This window comes from Agelaius phoeniceus, chromosome Z (assembly GCF_051311805.1).
Source record: "Agelaius phoeniceus isolate bAgePho1 chromosome Z, bAgePho1.hap1, whole genome shotgun sequence".
Classification (NCBI taxonomy): domain Eukaryota; kingdom Metazoa; phylum Chordata; class Aves; order Passeriformes; family Icteridae; genus Agelaius; species Agelaius phoeniceus.
This window is the reverse complement of record NC_135303.1, coordinates 66,957,927-66,984,032: the sequence shown is the minus strand read 5'-3', so window position 1 is coordinate 66,984,032 and position 26,106 is coordinate 66,957,927. Positions and strand designations below refer to the sequence as shown.

General features: G+C 37.8%; 1 protein-coding gene across 5 annotated transcripts in view; it reads right to left on the bottom strand.

Annotated features, from left to right (window-relative positions):
- RFX3 (regulatory factor X3) overlaps window positions 1–18,272 on the bottom strand; it is a 107,965-nt gene extending 89,693 nt beyond the window's left edge. For 2 of the 5 annotated variants that reach the window (XM_077172293.1, XM_077172294.1), the window contains exon 1: window positions 17,868–18,269. The gene's annotated coding sequence lies outside the window, so the exon portion shown is untranslated. Of the gene's footprint in view, window positions 1–17,560; window positions 17,794–17,867 lie in introns of those variants that run through there. The other 3 variants (XM_077172295.1, XM_054651513.2, XM_077172296.1) reach the window with 3 other exon arrangements.
- Window positions 18,273–26,106: the final 7,834 nt, after the last annotated feature.

Here is a 26,106-nt window from a genome sequence, read left to right as displayed (position 1 = left end):
TAGAACTTGGAGGAAAAAACCCAACTTAATTAACTCTGAAATGGCAGAATATTTCTTATTTATAATCTATATCAAAAGATGTCCAACAAACCTCTAAGCAGATTCCAAGTGAGTTCTAGTTTTGTGTGTCTTTGTCACCTTTACACATTCTACATATTAGAGATCTATGTAAATCTCTACAGATTAATTTCTTACAGCAATATTTCTGTAAATCTGCTGAAGAATGGCTAAGAAATGACATGAAAAAGAGCTGATTATTATGGCTTTTCTTTTTAATTATCTGAGGCAGTTCCAGTCTGCATCAAAGAACAAGTTGTTCCATGGCATCAGAATTAAGAAAGCAGTATTTCCTCCAGCTTGGTCCTTTAAATGGATCCATACAACACTATAGATTAGATTGTGAGTATTTGCTGCCTGACTATCCAGTCAGGAGTGAATGGATAGGATAGAACGTTGGGAGTGAAAAGTAAGTTGCAAATGCCTCTTCTTCAATGGTAGCATCTATGGTTTCTTACCTTTTCAAGCTAATTATTTTGTTACTATGTTTTTCTGAAACTTCTAATTATCTTTTGAATAAGACAGACAGGCATATCAGAAAAAAAAACAACCAAAAAACAACAAACCAAATTTATTTTCCTAAGAGTACAAATTTAAGAAATTAACGCACTGCCCTAGTAGTTACTGGAAATGTTAAGATCAGTTATCTAGATGTAAAAGACAGTGCCACAAAATTGATTCTAGCAGTAATATAAGGAAATGCTAGGGTTTATCCTTTCCAAAATGCTTTGTACTACTTAGTGGCTGATGTTTTTAGGGGAACCATGAAAACAATAACAAATATGAAGTGTGTTCTGAAGACAAAAATCTCAGATGATTGGGAGTAAAACAGCAAATATCAGCAGAATGCATTCATGAATTCAAACTCTTCCAAGTACAACTTTTTTACTTTTCCAGAATTTTTAAGTTTGCAAAATCTATTTCAAAGGCAAAACTGAATTTTTCACCTGTGTCAGGTAACACTCAAACAACAAAAAACCTGCATAAGTCCCTGTATTTGAGGGATTTAGCCTGGAATAGTTGACAGCCACAAATCCAGTAGAGTCTAAAACAAAATGCCAGAATGAAACACATTCTAACCAAATCCATAAATCTAAAGAATTGCTGTGTATAACCATTGCTAGTTTACTTTTATGATTTTATTAAAAAAGGATCACTGTAGTATGTTAGCCTGGACATCATGACCTCAAAGATGACAGGGTGCTTGGACAACACCAACAACTAGATACAGCTAGAGAAGTAAGAATGTCATGCTGTAAAAGTACCTAAGGTTTACAACTAAAAAGTAGGTACTGATTATCTAAATTAAGTTCTGCATTCAGCATTTGTTAGAGCTTGTAACATACTTTTGTGTGGCCCAAGAATTTACTAGAGAAAAGGAGGACTTTGACAAAGAGAACAGATCCAAAGCTACGTCCATCCACCATTTTTCGTTAAATGTTCTTCTGTAAGTATATTTACTTTAATGTTACTGAAGGAAATTAGATTAGCAGACATCAGTGGTTTTTTTACACAAAACATGCCCTGATGCCTTCAGTCTGGTGAGACACTCTGGTTGTCTTCTCTGACACTTTAGTAAAAGAAACTTGACCAGAATCTCACTATAATTAGCTTAAGGAGGAGCCTAAGATTCCTTCATCCTTTATTACAGAAGATAACTTGCTTGTAAACTGGCCATTGAGATGAATTGTACAAGCTGAAGGTTCCCTTGGCTCTAGGAGACAATTCCACATTAGTATAATTTCTTATGAAGGTAATGGTTCTCCCATAATTCTAGAATCCTATTCTTAGGATAGAATTCACTACCACCACAATTAGACCAGACCAAATGCATGGTCCATACAACTGCTCCCGAATTTACTGAAACAACAACAACAAATATACCCCTTCCACCCAAACCCCCAAATGACTCAAGATCTTGTTTTAAGATATTCTTCAAGCATTCCACTCCTTGGGATTATTGGGATTATTGGGGTTATTTTCTAGAGGGTCTGGAGATTTACCTGTTTTCATGCAGCCGTTAAAAGAAACATATTTTGAATTTCTCAATTCAAGTTATTTCCAATTACATCAAACTGACTAAAAGAATGTTCTTCCAAACATATTTTTAAGTATCAATTCTGTATACATTGCCATGAAGCAGGCTAAAGCACACTGAGAGAAAGCTAGAGATTAGCAAACATGAAAGCAAAGTGGCTGTTGGAAATAAAAAAAATCAGGCAGTCCCTGAAAACCAATCTCAGCACCTGTAGGCAATCCCTACAACCATGTCAGCACCGTGTGAAGCTTAGCAGACTAGTCATACCCCACTATCTCAGGTAAATTGTTAAATATTAAACCACATCCAAGCCAGGCATCCAACAACAGGGGGAAAAAAAACAATAGCCAAACTGTGGATACTGAACTGCAGAGCTTAATAAGTAAAGGTAAGTGCCAGAAAAGTACTGAAAAAATAATTGTAATTGCAAAATATATGTAAGCAGATATCACTGTTACTAATGATGATATAATAAAGCAGCAAAAAAAAGAACTACATTTATAAACACAAAGGAAGGAAAAAATGCTGACATAAAAAACCTCAAGACTGGCATATACTTTAATTTAAAAGAAAGAAAGGAACATTTACAAACTTAGAAATTTAGAAAGCCATTTAAAGAAGGCTGTCTCGTTATAAAATACTGCTTTATGTCCTAAAGATATCCTTTACCCTGCCCTACCCTCTGAATTTTAAGTATCTCTTTAGAAATCTACTTAGCTTTGTAACCATGTATCTGAAGTAGTGTAACTGTAACAAGAAAACTAAAATTTCAATATGTTTACCAAGTTCTTTCTTTTTTTTTTAATTTAAGAAATTTATACTCAATTTAAGAGCAAATTCAGCAGCAGCAATTCCACAGGAAATATACAAGAAATGCATTATGTTGAAAGCAACAACAAAAAAACCTCTCACTACAAAAATACTATTTTACCAAACATGCTTGAAATTTACTATCACACTTGACAACATTATTTAAGATATTAATTATAACTTTGTTTGCCTTCCTGTGTGACCCTTCCCAACACATTAGCTTTCACAAGCAGGTATTTATTCACAAGACACTGTTACTACCAGTGTTGCTTTTGATGTCGCATGAAATGAAATCTATTTTAACATTTGAAATACATACAAATCATACAAAAAAAACCCCAAACAAAACCACCAAAAAATCCTATAAGCCAAACATACCAAAAAACCCTTCCACATGGCTTTTTGTTGACCTCACTGTAAAAGACACTCAGTTCCACAGCACATTCTGTTTTGCTTTTCCAACCTAACAGTACCAAGCACCTGAAAAGATAGTGATTTAGCAAGCCACAGCTTGTATTTCCTGGATAGATACCAATATTTTATTTTTATTCCATGTGTGACTTAGAACAAACCATTTCAACTTACATTTTCAGCCTACGGGCATTTATTTATAAACAATATCCTAAAATTATTAAACCCTCTTTAGTCACCACTAGCTTTCTCACAAAGAAACAGTTCTCTAAGCTCTTAGCTAAGATTGACTGTAGAAAGCATTTGAAAACATGAAATTGTAAAATGAAAACATGCATAAGGAATCATTTTAGCTAGGTTTATCTAGCATGGCTTTTTTGCCCTCAAATAAAAAACAATGAGTTAAAAAAAATTAAGTACAATGTAAAACTCAACTGAAGTAAAGAATAATAAAAAGCATACCAGCACACATAAATGAAAATAAAAAATAATAAAAAAGTAAAAATTTAAGGGAAATTAATTAAGTATAAAAAAGAAGAGGAAAGAATGTCATTAATCAATGACAATGACTAGAACTGTACAACAGTGTGTATTTAACTAATCTCTATGTTTACAGTAATTGTACTTATACAAATTGAATATTGAGAAATTGAATATTGAGAATTGCACAATTGGATCCAAAGCATATTTGTTTGTTTATTTGTTTTCTGGCTTCTAATGTTACAAAACATTCCTAATGGAAATTTTCATATAATCTGACAAAAAGCTTGATGCTCAGGAAGTTTAAATAATTTTACTTTCAAAAGATAGTTTGACAAAAGGTGATGGTAACTGATTTTTATAATTATTTGGTAACTTTTTTTAATTTGGCTCCAGCCTACTGCACCTCTAGAGAATAAAAAAACAATTCAAATATAAAGAATATTCAGCCACAGTATTTATGCAAGATTTATGTCATGAATAGCAGAAACTGAATTTGATTTCTAAGTCTTAAGATAAAGATATACGACTATATAACATACCCTTTCATTGCTCTTCCATATTGCCAAGTAACAGTAAAAATAAACAGATATCATTAGCTATCTCATTTATAATATGGAAAATAGAAATATCAACTATGACACAACAACACTGAACACAAATTATATAAATTTTGATATATGTTTAAGTTTATTTCTATTGTTTTCCTTACTGCAGCTCTTTGTTTTGCCCACCAGGATTTCTACTACCTGAATTTCTTGCTATTCATTTTAATCACTGACTTTGAAAAGTCAGGCAAGACTTGACAGGAACATTCTAAAATACTAGCACATTAGAATAGAGGTACTTGAAAAAGGTACTGACTATGTCATGGTGTTAGATCATTTAGGGTACTTTGAGTTTTACTGTGCATTCATGTACTTTATTCAATCAGAAAAATGATTTTTCCTTGGAAAAAAATTCACTGGAAACACTTTATGGAAATCCTACACCCCTCCTTAACTTAAATTCTCAAATTTGACAGAGGTAAGTTTAACATATTATGAATAAAAAAAAAAACCATCGTAAATAATGTATTGCTTATCCAGGCTTAATTATTCCATTCAACTCAGCTTATTAGCTGATATGAAACATCTCCATTTAAATAAAAGAATTACTTTCTAATACTGCCATGATTATCAAGACTACATTTATCATAATTAGTAATGTATACATATGTTTGTGCTTATCCCTCAAGCAGTGCTAAGTAAGAGTAAGAGAAATCAAAGCACATTAATTTTGCTATGGATCTGAATGTCCCATCATAATAAACTCCAGCCAAAACAACCAAAAGATCCCCAAAGAGAACCACTTCAGTCAACAGAAGCACTGATTATCAATATATTTTTTCTGATTTCACCAATAATAGTTACTGCAATACATACTTCTTTAGATCCTTGCTCTTGATCTCTATCATTGCTATTAATTTTATATCTGTAGCTATATGATAAAGCAAATACTTTTTCTAAAACAAACATCTCTTTACATACACTCAAAAATGATCGTGCTTCCTTCTGAAATCCTTTTTTTTTTTGGACACAGTCCAGTTCTTATCGAAGTGAACAGAGATATAGTCAAGTTACACGGAAAATATTTTAGGTACCCTCATTACAAAAAAGATTGATACCCTCTTCAGATTGCTGGCTGTTATGCACACTGAACACCACTTACAAATCACCAGGCAGTAAGCCAAATATAGAATGTTTCATCAACACCCCTGAACTTGTTTCAACAAAGAAAGGAAATTATCCAGTTTATTTTAAAATTCTGAATAATTTCCAATAAAAATGTCATTTGCAGTTCTTCCATTTTTAGTTTATTCTTTTCTTTTGCTACAACAAAAGAATTAAAAACTGCAAATTAAGACTTTGATATATACACAAAATTGTCCACAGAAATCAGCAAGTGGGGTTTGGTTTTGCCAGGTATTCAACCAAGGTCCCTTCTTCTTTCATAAAACTCTTTGTTCATCATTGTCTTTTCCTCAAGAGACCTAAAAAATTTTGGTTTCTTGCTACTGCTTTTATTTTTTTCCCTCTGCAGGACTCCAGTGAAAAGTCTCAAGGTTTCAATCTAAAATATTGTATAAATAAATGTGAGAAGTCCAGTCTATGTCGAGACCTAAGTTTGCAGAATCCATAGAATGAAGTGTCGTAGAATGAATGGACCAAAATAACAAAAATGTAATACACCAAAGAAAAAAGGAACCCAAGAGTTGTGTTGTTAAGGAGATCATCTCCTGGGCACCCAATCTAGGTCTTTGTGATATATGTCAAGAGGACAACTTTGTGACTCTAGCTCTATCCCTCCACTTTTACTTCCAGATATGAAGATTTAAATACAGTCCTAGGAAAGTGAACTGGCCAACAAGACTAGAAGTCAAACTAGATCACATCTAGGAACTTCTGCTGTAGAGCAAGAATCCCAAGTAAAATTATAGTATAGCTTGGGCTGCCACAGATATCAGCTTGGGCTGCCAAGCCCAACTTCCCTCCCAAAGCAGGTTCAGATTTGGCATTAGACCACCTCCCCAGGGCTTTATCCAGTCAGAGGCTGAAAATCTCCCAAGATGGAAATGGCAAAACCTCACTTAGTCCAAGGTGCATTGTTAGGCTGTCCTCATGGGGAAAAAAGGTCTCCTTGTGTCTAATCTAATTGTCTTGTGATTGTCTTTCATCCTTTCACCACACACTTCCGTAGGAAGTGCACTTTCAGGGAAGGCTGCTGTTGGGACCCCTATAACTCTCTCTTCTCTAGACTGAACACGTCCATGTCCTTCTGTACCTATTCATAGATGTGCACTCTAGTTCCTGACCATCTTAGTGGCCCTTTGTACTCACTCCAACCAACATCTTTCCCACAACTGCAGAAGAGTGACAGAAAGCAAGAAATGCATGTGAATGTGGTATAATAAATACAGAAGAGATGTGGATAAACATTGATCTCAATTCCCTGCCTATACCTGTGTCCATACAGCCCAAGAGACATTTTTTATCCTTCCTACAGGACAGGCACACTGCTTGCACATATTCAGCTACCTGACAACCATGGACCTCAGGGTCTCATCCAGCCTGTAGTCTCAGTCACTCTGTCCCCAGCCTGCAATCTGCAGCTACAGGTCTCTGAAGTCCTAAAGAGCTTCACAGAACTGGCATTTCTCTCTCTTTTGTCCAGAAGATTCTTGTAGAAGCAGGTTAAAAGAGTATTTTTTTCAGTGACCACTTTTGTTCTAGATTTCACTAAAACAACTATGTTTATAATAGGTAATCTGTATGTTTGCTGTAAGAAAAGACAAGCTTTCTAACACCCTGTGAAGGATGGCTAGCAGATTATTTGAGACAATATGCTCAATACAGAAATGACATAGCAGTCAGTGATGTAAAAACCAACAGTTTTACCATTTGTTCTAACACAAGTAACTCCATTTGACAAGCTGAACCATCCAGATTAAAATAAAATGTCTTGCTAGATGATTCTTATTCCTATGAAAGTATCTTCCACATTTCTTTCACTCTTAAAGGAAAAAAACCCCAACCAACCAACCAAACCAACCGCAAACTGCACACCATACTACACTGAGTACCCTAAGCATCTCCTGTTCCTTTGGTTTTATTGATGCCTTAAAGATCTAGAAATGAGCAATACACTTTTGAGACAATATTAGTATAGGAGGTAATACAAAGGCTGGTCTTTATTGGAGGCCTGCAAGGGGCAGGTATGTAAAAATACCAATCCTGCACAGGGTGAATACAGTTTTATAAGTTTAGCAAATTATCATAATTGAAAAGAATCCCTAATTAGAAGCACAAATGATGAGGTAATTCCCCCTGGTTCTACCCTTTCCTGAACTCCCCCCCAGCTTAGATAGGCACTAAACTCTATTTATGAAGATGTGTCTCCAAGAGCTGGTTTGAACCTTGGCTCCCAAAGAGAACCAAGACAAGATAGGGGCCTTCGACCCCTGGGGCTTGGAGCTTCAGGAATGTGTTTTGTCCTTCTGTCCATCAGGGTAGAGAAAAGTACTGGGGCTAGCTAGGAACAATATAACTATACAACAGTAGTGTAAATATCGTCAAAAATATATATAAGGAGGAAACAAGAAAGCAAAAATCATTGTGGCATCATTACAGTAAACTTAACCATTTCCATACTAGCAAGTTAAATCCTGTAACTAGAGCACATAAAATGCTTTTGAATCAGTCTATGGAAGACAGAAGTACTTCATGTGGAATGAACATATTTTTAAAAACGAAATCTAAATATTAAGAGAGAACAGATCAATGGGAGGTCAGAAGCATAGCAATAAAACAAAGTATACTTGTGACCATGCAGTTTGTTTTATGGAGATGACACATGTAATTTTATTAGAAGATGTAACACATTATGAATCAACATCTCAATTCCCCCTATTAACACACAATTACATCTTCAAGCCATTTTTAAGGGCCGAAATCTGTTACTTTCCCATTCTTATACTACAAACTCTGGGACAAATACTAAAGCATTTCTGACCAAGACTTAGACACACATACACAGCTTTCTTTATCACAGATGACAAAAACATAACTTCTACTTTCCTATCAGCCAGATCCACTTGTTTTTCTGACTTGGACATTTTATTTTTTTCCATTTTATAAAATATGGGAAGAAAATGCTCATAGTTTTTCAAAATATTAATTATTATTAAGTACAGGAAAAGAAATTAACTACTGGCTCCAGTTTAACCCTTTTTTCAGTAGGCTGCAGATGGATGGTCTGTTGATGTTGAGCTTTCAAGAAATTCAGCTGTGTATGAAGAGTTACCATCCTACATAGCATGTAACAGAAAATAGAACTATGCTGACACAAGAACTTCTGAATATCTCAAACTTACATCTGTGTTTAGAACACAAGCCATTAAAAGCTTCTGAGATTTACAGCACTGAGTTGTTACAAGTCTTAGCCAAATAATCTAGTATTTCATCCTGAAATCAAGCAGTGGGTGCCCTTATATGTCAATCTTTCACATGGAAAGTAATCCTAAAACTTCTCTTCATCTCAGTTGCCTGAAATATGTTTGTGACAAACAAACTTGTAACCAGTGATTTGAGACTGCATTAAGAATCCATCTTCATCAGGTCATGAAAGTTGGTCACTGCACTGAAATCATGATTCTGTGTCCAGCTCTTCCCTGAATTCAAGAAATGTCAGTTTCTTCAGCATTCAATAAGTAAAAATAAGTATTAAAGTAGGCCAAGGAGTGAAGATACTGAAGACCTTCAAGCCCTATTAAGGACAGGAAATTTGACTCAGTGGCCCTTATCAAGATCATGGCAGGAAATTTTAATATCTGAAATTTAAATCTGCCTCCACAGGAAGTATGGCTATAAAACAGTAACATAAAGTCTGGATATTCCAGACGACACAAGTTCCTAAGTTTATAGTGTTTCACAACTGACCATCTGAATGACCTGAAACAACAGCAGTAAAAAACCACTACACCAAACAGATGCAACTGAATAAGTGTAAATGCACAACTTTTAAAACACTGGAAGGTCTGCTTCATAAGACAGAATAATTACTTACATGATAAATTATGCTATTGCTTTGTAGGACCATCTCTAATTCTGAGTTACTGCAAATAAACCTTTCCTCAGCGTGACTTAAATTTGCTAGCAAAGGGTACTTCAGACACAAAACCTGTGAACTAGCCTGAGGTTTGCAAAACCCTAAGCCATTCTCATCTCCACACCACTACAGACCCAGCATACTGAACTCTCTATACATTTACTTGCTCACTACTGTTCCATGCAATACCCTCTCAGGACTGTGCTCCTTACCCTAGAAAGGAGTTTCAAAGTTAGAGAAAGCCAGAGCAACTCAGGACAACCTTCCATCAGAAAGCACTTGGAAAGAGACAATGAAGAGCTGTGTTCTCATCTTAATTGCCTCACTTCACTCTTGCCTCACTTCAAAATCAAGACTTGCAACTCAAAAATTTTTCTACAAAATAAGGGAATGAAGCTATATTTCTGTCCTACTTACCTCCACTTATTATTAAATAATAATTATATTAAATTACATTAAATCTATGGTTTAACACTAAGCAGGTTCTACTCTCTAAACAACTGTAAGGATGATGTAGCTCACAGAAGAGCTTCCATGCTTTTCAGAAAGTCTAATGAATAAACTTCCTAGAAGTTACAGGGAATTGCTATTAATATTACCCAGTTTCAACTGTGAGGAATTAGAAACACCCTGGATTCTACACTTCTCCATTTACTAAATCTGACAGGAAAACAATACAATGAATATGGAAGAGTTATTTATCAATTCCTCTGCAAATTGCAACTCAGTTGAATTGATTTAACAGAAAGTGGACAAAACAAAATAGGAGTGAACTAAATGCTAAAGACAAATACAAATGTTGATATGATAGTTCAAGCTTAGCTACCACAGTGTGTCAACTCACATCGTGGCTAACAGTCAATTTGATAAATCAGCTACTATACAGGTAGCTCAACTGCTCCTCACTATCCAAGGCTAATTTAACTTGAAAACAGCTGGGCTTTCCTATAGAAGTATAAATAGTTTTCATGTATTGTAATAGTTTTCAAGTCACGTATTTTATAAATGACTGTAACAGTCTCTTGAACTATATATATTTAAACAACACCTTTATATAACTTAACTGTAAAATGCATATCAGATGATCATTAAATTATTCCAGATTTTTCAATCAGAAATTTTGAGACAATTTAGTTTTTAAATGGCAATTATACAATAACTATTTTTCTTAAAAACACTGAAAAGGAAGAATGGGATTTTAATTAAAGAAAGTAGTTCTAAAGAAAGGTTATTTTTTTATTGTACTTCTAAATTCTCTGGGATACAAAGTAATTAACACTGACTTTCAATAATAAACACAATATATAAAATATTAACTAGAAAGACAAATTAACAATCCTTTGTGTATAGCCACATGTCCTTCCTAATGGAAGAACTGCAATGTGCATCTCATCAGCAAAAACGGGAGGTAGGAAACATTTATTCTTCCTTTATTAAGTCTGTAACTATTGTATCTACTCTCAAGCCACAGAACAATAAGGAGGTAAGAATACAGCAGATATCTTACAAGGAAAACAAAACAATGAGGATGGAGAATTTTGAATACTTTTTGCAGCAGTTAAATAGAAAATAAGTCTTCAAATTTATGAGACATCTAATGTAAGACAGAAATCCTGACATTGACCGCTGCTTCCAACAGCATGAGAACTACAGCTATTTGGGTTTTTTTTTTTTTGCTTTCCCCATACCAAAAATGAATATATTAAGTCCTCTTTAGATAATGCTAGTTACTTTTTACCATTCAACTCAGTTAGTTTCACTGCTAATTTCACTCCCAGCTCTTTGCAGTGCAGAATGCTACCATGATGCAAGGAAGAAAAAGCTCAAGTGATAAGACTAATTTTCTTGAGATGATGCCACACCGTACAACAGCAACATTTCAAAATGCTTTGTGGATAATCTGCAAGAGATCACACCAAAAGACAATAGTACAAATTGACAGTCCTAGTCATCTCATCCACTAGAAAGGAAACTTCAGAAATTCAATAAACCTCCAATATCACTGTCAGATTAGAGAGATTCATAAGCAAGACTGCTTGCCACCATCCTTTCTTCCCACCCCAGATTTAGGAACTTTCGGGGAGAGGGGAAGAAAATCAGACCAAAGGTATTAGAGAATCACCTGAAAATTTAGCAGACATAAACTGGTTCACCGGAGCCAAAAATGTATTTTTTAATAAATAAATAGCTATCTATAACATTAATAACTGTCTTGTAAATAGTTCTGTCACAGAATCCTATTATGCTATTAAAGTTGCTTATAAAGGATGTATAGTTAACAGCACATAAAAAAGTAATCAGACAAAAAAAACCCAAAACCCCAGAACACCTTAACTGAGGTAGAATAATCTGAGTCAATGGCACCTGCAAACTGACATACTTCACCTTTTAACAGACACGCCTCTTTCTATTTCTACTTTGTAATGTTGCTTGATTTAACTACACTGTTTCAGAGTTTAGAAAAAATCCCTGAGGTGGTATGTAAGAGAAGGCATAGTTAGATTAAATATAATGAGGAAGTAAAACAGAAGGAAGAATCCACTTACTTGGTACATAAACAGCAAACATGGCTTTGAGTCATTAGTTGTAGTAGCAGCATCCAAAGCCTGAACAAAATCTAAATACGTGGTCCTTGCCTTAAAGGCCTTATAAACTTATTGAAATCAGTCTTCAATAAGAAGAAATGAAAGAACTAAATATACTGTTTACTCACTGATGGTCTAAGAAGCTGAGATGGACTCAAAATACTGGGTCTCTGGGTGAATGAAATGACCTTTAAAAATAGTGCTAAATTGCTCTTTCCTCTCTTTGATGAATGAATAAAATCATAAATGCTACAAGTACACTTCAGTTCAGTTTATTCATGTACAATATTTGGCATTCTCATAGCATTGCTATGAACGTCATGCAAGAATTTAAAGAAGACAAGTTAGAAATAAATTAGATATTCAAAGAGGAACTCTAAATTGCTAGAAATTAACCTACCAAGTCTCACTAAAATTTGTATTGTAAAATGGGAAATTTCTTTATCAAACAGAATTCACAATATATCCCATCCACTACCTCTTGATTTTAGGACACCAGAACTGAAGTTCCTAACTAACCAAACAACTTATAATAGTGGAACAGGTAGAACAACTAAATTGTTTGCAACAGTGTCCAAAATGAAGCAATTTAAGGCGTACTACCCTAGCTACACTCTGCATCTTTTCGCATGTTTCCAAAAGGAAATTACACTAAATTCGACACCATTAACCACTACACATAGGGAAAAAATATTACCTTATTAATTTTATGGGGTATGATAAAAAAATAGATATTACTAAACTACAGAAATTACTACAATTAATTTCTAATCTGACAGGTTCATATATCCATAGAGAATTTTATTAAATGAAACTTAGTACTTATAAATATGTAGAGGCAGGGGCTGATTTGGGCACTTTTTTTGGTTTTTTGTTGGGGTTTTTTTTTGTTTGTTTGTTTTGTTGGTTTGTTTTTTGATTGTTGTTGTTTCTTTAGGGTTTTTTTTTGGGGGGGTAGGGTGTGAGAGGGAGGTGGGTTGGTGGCTTTCTTTCCCAGAACTACTGATCGATAGAGAAAAATATCCTGTCCTTTTTGCAATTCATAAGTACATACCCTCCCATGCCCACCTCAGTTTCATCTAGGAAGATGAGAAAGGAAAAAAAATTTTATATACAGCAATACACTTTTTAAAAAGAGTTCACATATGAGCAAATTAGCTATATAAAATGTGAACGTAGACTAATAAATGAAAAATATAACATACAATAAAGGTCACTCCAAAATGCATGTGTGCCTCACATAAATTCATGTAGTACTTCAATAAGTATACCGTTTATATAGGTTTAGCTATATGTTAAACAGACATAATTTACATATAAATGTTTGTTTTCTTTTGATGAACAGAAATTGCATTTTAAGTGTGTGAATCTACATACACAGACATAATCCGATCCAGAACAGCCAATTTACTCTATGATTTTTAACATAATATTGTCAAAACAGAAAGTTTGCTATATTGCACTGCACAGAAAAGTGTAAAAATTTCAGTAATGTTTATTCAAGTCTCATATGCCTTACCAATGCATTTCAATGAACAAACTTTTAGGATTTTTCTCTCCTTTTTGTATTTCAAATAGCACAGCACCCTCTGGTGCATCTGCTAGAAAAAGAAAACAATTAATAATAAACACCAGTCATTGAAATAAAAAAGTCAACATAAAAAGAAGAAAGAAGGAGTCCTTAGAAAACAAAAATATCAAAAATTATTAGAAAACTAACTTCAATTTCATTCTTCCCTATTAAAATCTTTTGTAATTGAGGAAATTATAAGTACTGAATAAAAAATTTTACAAGAAAAGAAACCTGCAGATATGATAATACATCAAGGTGCCAGAAAAATAAAATTAAACATACATTTGTTTCACACTAATCTTGTGTTCTTAATAGTAATTCATTTTTATTAAAAAATATTCCAAAAAGAAATAATCTTTAAGTAGAAAAGATAAGGTAGTGGAACAAAATGTTACACCAAGCAATATATCTGCTAGGTCTACAGCTATCCACACACTCAAACTGCTGAATTTCACACCAAAATACATCTCCTTTAAAAGTCCAATGAGAAAACAAAAATTTTAAATTATTGTATTATATGAAACATTTCAAACTCTGCTGACATTTTAACTATTAAAGCATAAAGTCTAATATGACACATCGAACTATTAAAATACACCTAGTCACTAGGAAAATAATTTCCTACAAAAGTACATTTTTCTAATCACAGAAGTGGAGATCACCATCTGCTTTAGGAAGCTCTTTTGTAAACCTCTGGAAGTTTCAACACAAGGCACAAGAAATGTAAGTGACACCTGTTTAAATCAGCCATCTGTCCCTAACAAACTAGATTTAGCCAAATCTAAAAATCAAAGTCTTAGCTGAGAGAAAAGAGAAGTATTGTTTTGATTGACAACCAACTGTAGGCAAAATACATAGACAATAAACTTGTGGCTAATTGAAATAAAAGGTCTTAAACTTCAGTTATTAATTTTAAAAGCCTCATTAAGTTTTCAGCCCTAATTTTTGGCAAAAAAAAAAAAAAAGAAAAAAAACCCAAAAAATTTTCATTGATAATTTCAAAACATTCTTCTTTTTGTATTCTAGTACATAAATTTGACAAGGAGCTCAATTTTGAAATGGAACTCCAACTACAAGACACGATATTGCCACTGAAAGCTCCTTTTTTATTCTGTATTGTAGAGCATTCATATGCCTTTCCAACTGACAATGATTTTTAAAAACCATTTTAATAGTCATATATATTTTTAAAGCCTATTCATTTTTTAAGCATTCTGCATGACACATACCTGCAGGTGGTAAGCTGTTGAAGACTGCACGTAAAAAATAAAACTAATCTAGAATATTTTCAGAGGGAAGAAAGCCTTTCAAAGTAAAGCATGAAAATGAGAAACACTAGCTACAACACTAAAAGGAACTACAATGATAAACCACTATTGCATTTTAGACACTGGCTTACATTTCAAGTAAGAGAAGCAAACAAAAGCAGCTGGACTTCTCAAAAGTTTAGTAAATGGAAATAAAGTGCAACATTTATTTCTCTAGGCAGTCTTTGATTAACAATACCCTGTCAGGAAGGAACAAGAAATGGGATAGACCTAACAAAGCTGAACCTAATTATCTAATAAAGCACCATGTCTTTAAAATCTTAAACAGCTTTTGACAGTATCTTTGACGCTGATTTCTTGTACCTACACTACCTTACTGAAAGGATTTCTCCAAAGTAGCATAATGTAGGTTAGTTTACTAATAACACAATAGAGCAGCTGATCCTTACTGTTTTGTTTGGATATGTTGAAACAAAATTAGATAGTCACACTCTGTAAGTCATGAAAACCTATAGATTTAAAATAAATAAATAAATAAATATCACAAGCCAAGTCATTTTTAAACACTAGTTAGCATTATAACCACCAACTATTTTGTTAGCTGTGGTCATTAGGGAATCAGAATGTATAATGCAGATCTCGTCTGTGATCACTGCAGTATCTCAGAGAGAATAAAGAGTCAATACTTTTCACAGTGAAGTCCATAATATTAAAAGCATGATTACACCTTCTTTATTATTTTCCAAATTGCAGTCCCTGGCTAAGGAAAATGCAGCCAAATAGTACTATAAAGGTCTTTGGTTTTAGACAAAAACATGTGCTTTTAATACGATTTTTCAGAAACACCTGTATACATCACCCAGCAGAATTAGAACAGAAACTTTGTCTCACACACAGGCACACACTTTCCTTTGCTACCCGGTGGCCTGGATATATATTCTGCAAAGACAGATTTCAATACCCAGGAATAATCCCATCCTCAGCAGTATTCTGTCCTGCTCTAAGAGAGCTTCTCAAGAAAGGTATGGTGCAGAACTGACATCTTTTCAACAACAGTAGATGCCAGGAATTATTTCAAAACCAATCAATCACAGAAACTAACAACAAATTCATAAGGACTTAGATGTGCCATATAACTGATACCCAACAAGAACTCACACTGAAAATTCTTAGTGTATTTAGAACTTATTTACACCAGGGCCTACAAAACTAGCACACAGTGGTTTCATCTTGGAGTAAAAAAATTAAAAGACGATGATGTAGGGGCTTTTGGTCATTATCTAAAATAATTTATTTTCTAAGTTCTTGTGAACTATGAAATATTAAAACACATTTAAAAAAAGATCCAATATGCCTTGCTCCAAGGAATATCAGTATCAAACAATGCACTAACCACTTAGCAGATTTTTTAGTTAATACCTGCTTGAAAAAATTGCCCCAGTCACACTCATTGGTAGTTCCAATGTGAGACAAATCCCGTATCTTACACTGGATATCTAAGGACATAAAAATGGAAAAGGTGTATGCACAATTGTACGTAGGGTTTAGATTAAAAACAAGAGCATTATTTTTCCTAATTATATTACTAAATAAATAAGGAAATAAATAAGTCACCACTTCAGATCTACCAAAACAACACATGATTTGACAAGTCAAAGGGGAGAGTGGAAGTGGGTATGGAAATGTTAAGATGTTAAATGTTTCATTGCCATAAAAGATGCCAAAAATTCACTTCATCCAAACAAACAATTAAAAAAGTATATGAAGTATGATTCAACATCAATGACAACACAAATCTTAATAAGATAGATCTTAATAAGCAATCACAAAATGGATGAAGAAAGCAAGCATTTTGGATTAAAACTAAGAAGGAAGTCATACTCATTAATAACATGAGTCCTCCTACATCTCTTTGAGGGGTAAATAGCTGCCCCTTCCCTCTTTCACAAAAGTACTCTTGAAAAGCAGTACCACTAACAAAATCACACAGACTTCTTTTTCATACTGTTCTTTTCTCCTTTCTTCGCTGCTTAGCACTGAAACCCATAGTCAGTATCTTGAATTTCCTTCATCGTGGAGAGTTTAAGGAAACAAATGGATTCTCTCAACACTAACGTAACTCACTGTGCAATAAACTAGACCTACACAGGCACTGTTCCATGCTACACTGTCACTATGAAAGCATAATTTAAAAACAATTCCCTGCAGAAGGAGTGCAATAAGAAAAAAACCCCAACCTGCTACTCTATGTATGTATTAGTGGGGGTATTGAATAAACAAAACCCCACTTCACAATACAAAGAAAATATAGCTTGCACAAAAACAAACTGCAACATTAATTATGAATAAAAGAAAAAATTACACAGAGACAGCACAAAAAGTAAAAGGGGGGTTCATATGATCGATAGTACGAGAGTATCATTAAAAGATATAGCAAGTTCACAAAAACCTGCAACATTTAGTCATTTAGTAGCCAAATCAAATCAGAACAAGGCCCCTCTAAGTGAAAGAGGGAAATCAACCCCTGCTCTTGCTGTCCTACAGGATCTGTCTCCGGCTGCATCTTTCCTCTCAACCCTACGCCTTTTTTCAGGTTTAAAACCATTAACCTTTGACTGCGGCCGCAGCGCGTTCCCTGATTTCTCCATTTCCCAACCCGTACAAACGAGACCCAACTCAGACGCACACCCACCGCATCCCAGCGATTGTCCTGGAGGTCCCGCAGCGTGCCTGCGTCCCCGGCATCGCCCAGCCTTTCCTCCTCCTCGGCCCGCACGGCGGCCGGCCCCGCTCCCCGCCCGACACCCCCGTCTATGCCCGCCGCCCCTCTCCCCCCGACCGCACAGCGCTCCCGGGAGGGCCGCGGGGGGTCGGCGGGGAGCCCCGCGTTCCCTCGCCGCCCCGCGAGCACGGGCGCAGCCCGAAGGCGCAGCCCGGGCCCGGATGCCTCACGGAGAAGGAGGAGGGAGGGCCGGGGTGCGCCCGCCGAGCGCATTCACCTGTGCCGGGGCGGGCTGCGGCGGCGCTCCCGCTGTCGCTGCTGCTGCTGGCGGCGGCTGCGGTTGTTGTTGTTGTTGTTGTGGTGGGTGACGGTGAGGCAGGGGGTGCGGAGCAGCGGCAGGAGGAGGAGGAGCAGGAGCGGGAGCGGAGCGGCTGTTGTTGATGGGTAACAGTCGCCAGGACTACGGTGACTATGGCGCTCGACTCACAAGGCAACGGTTGCTATAACTCACAAAAGGAGAGCGGGAGCGGGAGGGAGGGACCGACGGGCGGACGGAGGGAGGCGGGGGCGGCGGCGCGGCCGAGCGCCCCGGAAGGGGCGGGGTCTGCGGTAACGGCTGGCGCGCGGCGCTTCCCCGGCGCCCCGGCCCGGGGCGCGCGCCCGCCCGGTTCTCGGCCCGCGCAGGGGGGGCACGCGCGGCGGGCCCGGCGCCGTGCGGGGCGTGCGGCGATCCCGCGAGGCCCGGCGGGGGGGGTGTGGCCGCGCGGGAGCCGCCTGACGCCACTTCCGGCAGGAGGCCGGGCAGGAGGGGCTCGGCGGCCGGCGTCCCTCCCGCTTCAAGATGGCGGCGGGCGGGCCGCTCCCCCACCGCTCGTGGCCCGCGCTGCCATTTTCGAGGGGGGAGGAGGAGGAGGAGGAGGAGTGGGTCGCCGGCAAGTGGCGATGGAAAGGGAAGCGCTGCCGCCAGTATGCCTGTCGTCTTTCCTGTCCCGCCGACTCGCCGGTGGCCTCGCGTCAGCCCTGCCGACCCCGGACTTGTGCGGGGGGCCGAGCCAAGGCCCCGGAGTGCCCGGTGGCTGCTCTCAACCCACGTGGCCTTCTGGCCCGAGTACGTGCGTTGGGCCCTTGTCCCAGCTGGCACACCGACTCACAGAATCCATCGGGTTGGAAAAGACCTCTGAGGTCGCCAATTCTAATCCGTGATCAAACACCACTATGTCACCTAGACACGGCACTGAGTGCCACGTCCAGTCTTTACTTAAACACTTCCAAGGAGGTTAGCATTAAGGGAGATAACCGGATGCTCTCCTGACAGGCTGTATCTGTTCCTTCCAGGTGTATACAGAGTCACAGGGTTGGAAGGGATCTCTGGAGATCATCTAGTCCAACCCCCACTCCGTGCCAAGGCAGGGTCATCCAAAACAGGTTACACAGGAACATGTCCAGGTGGGTTTTGAATGTCTTCAGAGAGGGGATATCCAGAACCTCGGTGGGCAGCCTGTCCCAGTGCTTGCCAAACTCAGGAAGTTCCTTCAGTGGGTGTGTATATGTCGAGGCTACGTATAGTGCCCCTGCATCTACTGACTGCTACTGTGTCTCCCGGTAGTCCCGTGCATCGCCATTTGCAGCCTGTTACTAACCAGAAAAGTATCTCAGAAGCTTTATACACAGTGGCAGCAGTCTGTGTTGCCAGTAATGCTATAATCCATGTAAACTGTGGAGTTCCCCCTTTATCTATGTACTGGTCTGTGTCCTCACATGTTCTACCAGCCTATGGTTTACCAGTCACATCTTTTTAATACTCCTGCTAAGAGCACCTGACATTGGTGTGGAATGGTCTACAACCAATTCTACTCCACCTGTCCCTACAGAAAAAAACTGAAATTGCTCTTACATTAGTAGATTCACTCTGATTTTCAGGGCCCTGTGTAACCATCTTAAGCTATGGCAACTATTTACTAAAAAATACTGGGAAATAGGGTTAAGTATATACAAACAAGATCTTGATTGACAGAGATTTAAATCTATAACAGAACAATCTTGAATTAATAAAACTATTTAAAGCCCTTCTACAGCTGAGGCTATGTCTTGATATTTCTGCTGTGGAATCTGATTTTTGAGAGATGCTAAACTAGTAACTTCAGCTGAGATCTTCAACCTCATTGGATGTCTGGGTGTTTTAAGAGGTCACACTCACATTACTAACCTTTTCAAAAACATGAAAATGAGACACAACTATAAGCAATCTAATTTAATAAAAATATATAGCAATGCATTCAATTAAAGGTAAAAGATGTTTTGATAAGTATCTTTCATTCTATCTAGCAAATACAGATGCTTTAATTTAGCTTGTACTTGGAAAACTTTTATGATTTGTGTTTCATACAATTTTAAATTTCATATGAACAAGGTTCATACTATTTGGTTTGGTGGAAAACCAAAAAGAGGTGTCAGACACTGAGTAGTTTTACCCGAAAATTGTTGCCAAAGTGATGTGACCTAATTCCATGGTAAAGCTTTAGCAACATTCATGTCATCTCTGTTGCTAAAGAAAGCATTGATATTAAGTATTTTAATTCTGGATATTTTCTGTTGTGTCAATTGTCACTTGCATTGTTATGTGCTTGGCAACCTTAGTAGGATGAGCTGTGGTGAATGTGTAAAGTTGGAGGATAAAAGCACTGGGATGTTGATTTTCTTCCTGAAATCATGGAACTTTATGTGTCTATCTGTATGAAAAGAACAAATCGAGGTCTTGGCAGAAATTTAAAATATACTTATAAATATCACTATACATCTTCCCTGAGCCAGTACATTAGAGAATATTTGAATTTATAACAACATTTCAGTCTATAGGAAAATGATCAATTTCTTTGTTAAATGGAAGTGGCTACTTTTGTTACAGGAAGATTATTTAATCACTTCAATATTTTTATGCTTCTGTCTATGAAGTTAATTTGCAGATGTGCCCACTTAGATCAGTCAGAACCTAATGGAATCTGTTTCAAAGAATTTCAAATAAATTTCTGCAAATTTGTATCCTAGCATTTTATCAATTTGATCTTTATCAAAGACTTCATTTTTTATGAAGTCTTTTTTTAAAAACTTATACAACAGTTATTCGCTGCAAGACAATCCCTAAAACATTCAGTCCCTTCATAGAATTTTTGTAAGTAATGACATTAAACAACCTGCCAAATTTAAATATGAAAGCAGTGTTGATTAAAAGTGGTTGTATTGCTAAAAGCCTCGGGGTTTGTGTTTAGATGCAGAATATGCTGCATATTTCAAAGTAATTTTATACCTTTCTATGTGGATAAGGAATAATCAGAATGTAATCAATGTTTTTTACTAAGAGGTGGTTGGACAGAAGTTGCTTGTGTACCTTAAAAATTATCACTTTCTGTTGCCAGATTCAGATCTTCAACACCTCTGAAAAAATAACTGGTGTCATATGCAGGAATTTCTACTGCAATTTTGTATGTTGCAAATGGTAATGGAAAACTATCCCATTTCTTGTTCCCATGAATTCCTATGAATTCCTTTTTTTCATACTAGATTTATAATACTTTAAGTGTTTTATTTTCAACAGAGCTACATTGCTATCCTTCAGAACTTTTCCAAAATACAGAATCTTACACAGTTTGCTATTACCTATAAAGTCATAATTAGCCTGTCTAGTAATGTCACATAACATTGCCCATTTTTTTACTTAAGTCCATTTCATAGTTTGCATTTCCAAATGGTTTTCAGATACGTTCTGCCATTTGTTGCATTTCTGAAACGTACCATAAGTCATTCCTGCCAGTCAAGAACACAGTAGCTATCTATCTTATGAAGCAGTACGAAGACAATCCAAAATACTAAAGAAAAGTGTGTAGGACCAATCCAACTGATTCAGACCATGGGTATACTTACTGGACAAGATAGTGTAAGTTAGTGCCTCGACAAATGCAATAAGAAGCATAAGTGCATTTTGATTGTTTAACTTTTCCAACCTATGTCCATTTTCATGATTTTCTGAACTCTGCATGATAATCTTTTCATCTACATCAGAGAATCTTTTCCAAAAACTTCGCTAGTCACCCCTTAAACTCATGTATAAACTTAGCATTTGCAACATCTTTCATCAAGAAAAGCCAACCATCTGGAAGCTGTTATATCAGGAAACAAGCCCTTTTGCTTTCTTGGAAGTCTAGTCCCATTGATTTTTGTGATTTTCATTCTCAAGAGTGCTCATGATGTGGGGGAAAAAGGCAAAGGAGGTATGTATAGATGCTGATGTTAAAGGATAGGCAACTTAGGCAGATCCAGACGCTCCAATGTCCAATTGCATGCCGGGCATGATTCTTTTGGATACTGTTGTAAATATACAGAAGGCTAAACAATTCTACCTTAGTTAGTTACTTAGTTATTCCTTACCTTTCTGGTAAACAGTAGGACATATAACAATCTTTCTCTTCTGTTATCTTACAGCCATAACAAGTCATTCACTTGTCTCTTGAGTATTTTATGCTTATTCCCTTTATGGAGGGAATATTCCCTCTTACTTGGTGATCTGCATACCTTTACTCCAGCTATATGTGGTACATGTTCTCCAAATGCCTACTAATATTTTGGGATTTGTATAGGGTTAGGTGAAGTTGTCTTGGTCCATAGGGTCAGTCCCTATCACTACAAAGTGATAGACCCTACTAAAAGGTCTGTGTTAATCTTTCTCGTAAGTCCCCTTTATAAGTACTAAAAGGGCACAATAAGATTTCCCAAGAGCCTTCTCTTCTCCAGGCTGCTCAACTCCAAATCTCTCAGCTTTCATTATATCAGAGGTGCTCCAGGTCTAAGTCATATGGCCCTCCTCTGAACCTGCTCCAATAGGTCCATGTCTTTTCCTTTCCATGTCCTTTCATGTCCATGTCTTACCAAGGATTCCAGAGCTGGATGTGGTACTTCAGGTGGAGTCTCACTAGAGCAAAGTAAAGGGGACTGCCACCTCCCTTGTTAATCATTCAGGTACATCAGGATTCCTCTATCCATCTGTACCAGATAGTTGAGGAACTGAGACTCCCTTTCCTTTGCTGACTCAAATGCCTGTGCAGTCTGCAAGTTTGACCTTGGGGAGGGGAACAGATGGCCTCACTGCTTTGCTGGGCAGGAGACTCAGTACACTTTAGGGTTGCCTAGGCATTCTGTTATACTGCTATGCTGCTCTGCAAGTACTGGGTTTTGATGAGGATAAGTTGATACCTTTTCCATATAGAAAAAACTTGATTTTCTTAAATTATATTTTGTCCTTGCTGCTGGTCCTCTCATCAGTGGCTGATGAGACATCACTAGTAGACCATCAGTTTGGTGTCCTCCTTGTACTATGAACTGCGTCCACACAAGAAGTGCACTTTCTTGGATTCCATGTAGGTTTCTTTGTGGACCACTGTTGATAATTCCGAGAAACAAGTCATGGGCAATACCATCATTTGCAGGAATGAGGAAGGGGCAAGATTGCAAGAACTGATCATAAATGCTGATCATAAAGAGCATGTGTAAACTGGCAACACCTAGCCTTTTATGTGCATGAAAAGCATTGCAGGGTATGGCCTTAGCTGTGCATACTGAGAGCTTTCTACTCCTACCTCTGTGCTTGCTATACACTGGTGGACTTAAGTGGGTGCAGCCTAATCACTGAGCTGAGGCTCTTGCATCTGCATTAGCAAATAAAACATGTTATGTGAACTCATGGAATGCACCTTCCATGGGTTAATTGGAAAGTGTTTTGAAAAGCTGTATGTAGTTTGTATGTACGAAAATGGCATCATGAAGGGAATCAAAGCATATTACAGAGTGTAACAGATTTGCCTTGATAGTGTATGAGCTTTAGTATGAACTAAAATGCTGTAGTACCACATCCATGGATAATTCAGAAGCTTGACATGTTAATCAGTATTTTCAGTATAATTAGTAACTTAGAGATAAAAAGGGAGGATTTATGACCTTTGGAAGAAGTAGGTAACTCAGGAAGAGTACAAAGATGTCATTGGCACATGTAGAGAGAAAATTAGAAAGGCAAAAGCTCAACTAGAACTCAGTCTGGCCACTGCTGTGAAAGATAATAAAAAGTGGTTTTATAAATACCTTAACAAAAGGAAGGCCAAGGAAAATCTCCATCCTTTATTGGGCATGGAAAACATTATCACCAAGGAGGAAAAGGCTGAGGTCCTCAATGTCCTCTTTGCCTCAGTTTTTAACAGTAAGACTCATCCTGAGGGCAACCAGCCAGATCTTCTGCAATACATGATGAAGTACTGAGCTATTTAGACACTCAGAATTCTATGGGATTGGATGGAATTCATTGAAGGGTACTGAGGAAGCTGGAAGAAGCACTCACCAAGAAATTCTCCACCAGTAGTCCTGGCTAACTGAGAAGGTCTCAGACCTGGAGGCTGGGCAACATGATGCTCATCCACAAAAAAGGTTGTAAGGAGGATCTGGGGAACTACAGGCTGATGAATCTGACCTCACTGCTGGGGAGGGTTATGGAACAGATTATCTTGATTGTAATCCCTCAGCACATACAGGACAACCAGGGGATCAGGCCCAGCCAGCAGGGATTTAGGAAAGACCAGTCCTACTTGGTCAACGCAATCCCCTTTTAAGACCAGGTGACCTGCCTAATGGATGATGAAAGAGCTGCTGGATATTGTCTACCTGAACTTTAGCAAAGCTTTAATATTGTTGCCCATGGCATTTTTCTGTAAAAGCTGGTAGCCTGTGTCTTGGACTGGTACACTGTTTACTGGGTTAAAATCTGGCCAGGTGGCCTGGCCCAGAGGGTGGTGGTGCAAGGATTTACATCCAGTTGGTGGCCGGTCACCAGTGGTATTCCCCATGGCTCAGTACTAGAGCCAGTTCTGTGTAGTATCTTCATCAGTGACCTGTACAAGGGTGTCAGGTGTACCCTTGATAAGTTTGTGGACAACACCAAGTTGGGTGGGAGTGTTGATCTGCTGGAGATTGGGAAGATTTTTCAGAGGGATCTGGACAGGCTAGATCATGAGCCAAGGTTTCCAGGTCCTGCCTTTGGTTCACACCAACCCCAGGCAGTGCCACAGGCTGCCGGGTGCAAAGCTGCCACAGGAAAAGGACCTGGGGGTGCTGGTGACAGCAGCTGAACATGAGCCAGCAGTGCCCAGGTGGCCAAGAAGGCCAATGGCATCCTGGCCTGTGCCAGCAATGGTGTGGCCAGCAGGAGCAGGGCAGGGATTGTCCCCCTGTACTCAGCACTGGTGAGGCCACACCTCAAATCCTGTGCTCAGTTTTGGGCCCCTCACTCCAAGAAAGACATGAAAGTGCTGGAGCATGTCCAGAGAAGGGCAGTGGAGCTGGGGAAGGGTCTGGAGCACAAGTTCTGTGAGGAGCAGCTGATGGAGCTGGGGTTGTTTAGGCTGGTGAAAAGAAGGCTTAGGGGAGACCTGATCACTATCTACAACTGCCTGAAAGGAGGGTATAGCCAGGTGGGGGTTGACCTATTTCCCCAGGCAACAAGTACCTGGACAAGAGGAAATGGCCTCAAACTGTGCCAGGGGAGGTTCAGGTTGGACATCAGGGGGACTTCCTTCACTGAAAGGGTTGTTAAGCATTGGAGTGGGCTGCCCAGGGACTTCGTGAAGTCACTATTCCTGGAGGATTTCAAGAAATTTCCAAATGTGGCACTAAGTTCTGTGGTTGAGTTGACAAGGTGGTGATGGGTCAAAGGTTGGACTCAATGATCTTAGAAGTCTTTTCCAACCTAATGATTCTGTGCTCATGTGATTTAAAGTTGCTTAGAGTTTGGCTGCACTGTGTTTTTAACAAACAGGTATCATACACAGAAGTGTCAGTAACTATTTTAAAAATTATATTGGGATATGTTCCTAGAGCACTTCTACCTGTTATAATGAGTAAAAATAACCCAGGTGCAGCCTAAGACATTTGTTTTTCTTCAGTATCTGATATTAAAAATGTGAAATACTTTTAGTAGGCATCTATTATGCCACATTGTATCTGAACTAAAGAAATACAGATTTGTTTGGTTGCCATGCAAAATCTGAGGTTATAGAATCCACTGAGAATCTGTATTTCTTTTCAGAAAATTACAAAAATTTTCAGCCCTAATCCTGAAAGAAATTCCTTTGATTATAGAATTCAGGGGGTTTTCAGTTGTTTAACCAGATTTGGGATAGTAATTTAAACAATTGCTGCAAAAATAATTTCGCTCCAAATTTTTAATGTCAGGGAATGGTGCCAAATTGATGACTTTTGTAGGTGTGGTGATGTCGGACAAAGGGCCTGAGTCTAAGCAGTGGTGTTTGTGCAGACACCAGAGGTGTTCATCTGTCTGGCTGGCCATAGATGAGGCTTTAAAATTTCTTTATGCTCAAATACAATGGCAGAAAAGTCTTTGCATGGGTGGATGGAATTATCCTCTTGAGCTATTCTGATTAAATTAACCCATTACAGACAGTGACAAAAAATAAAGTAATTAA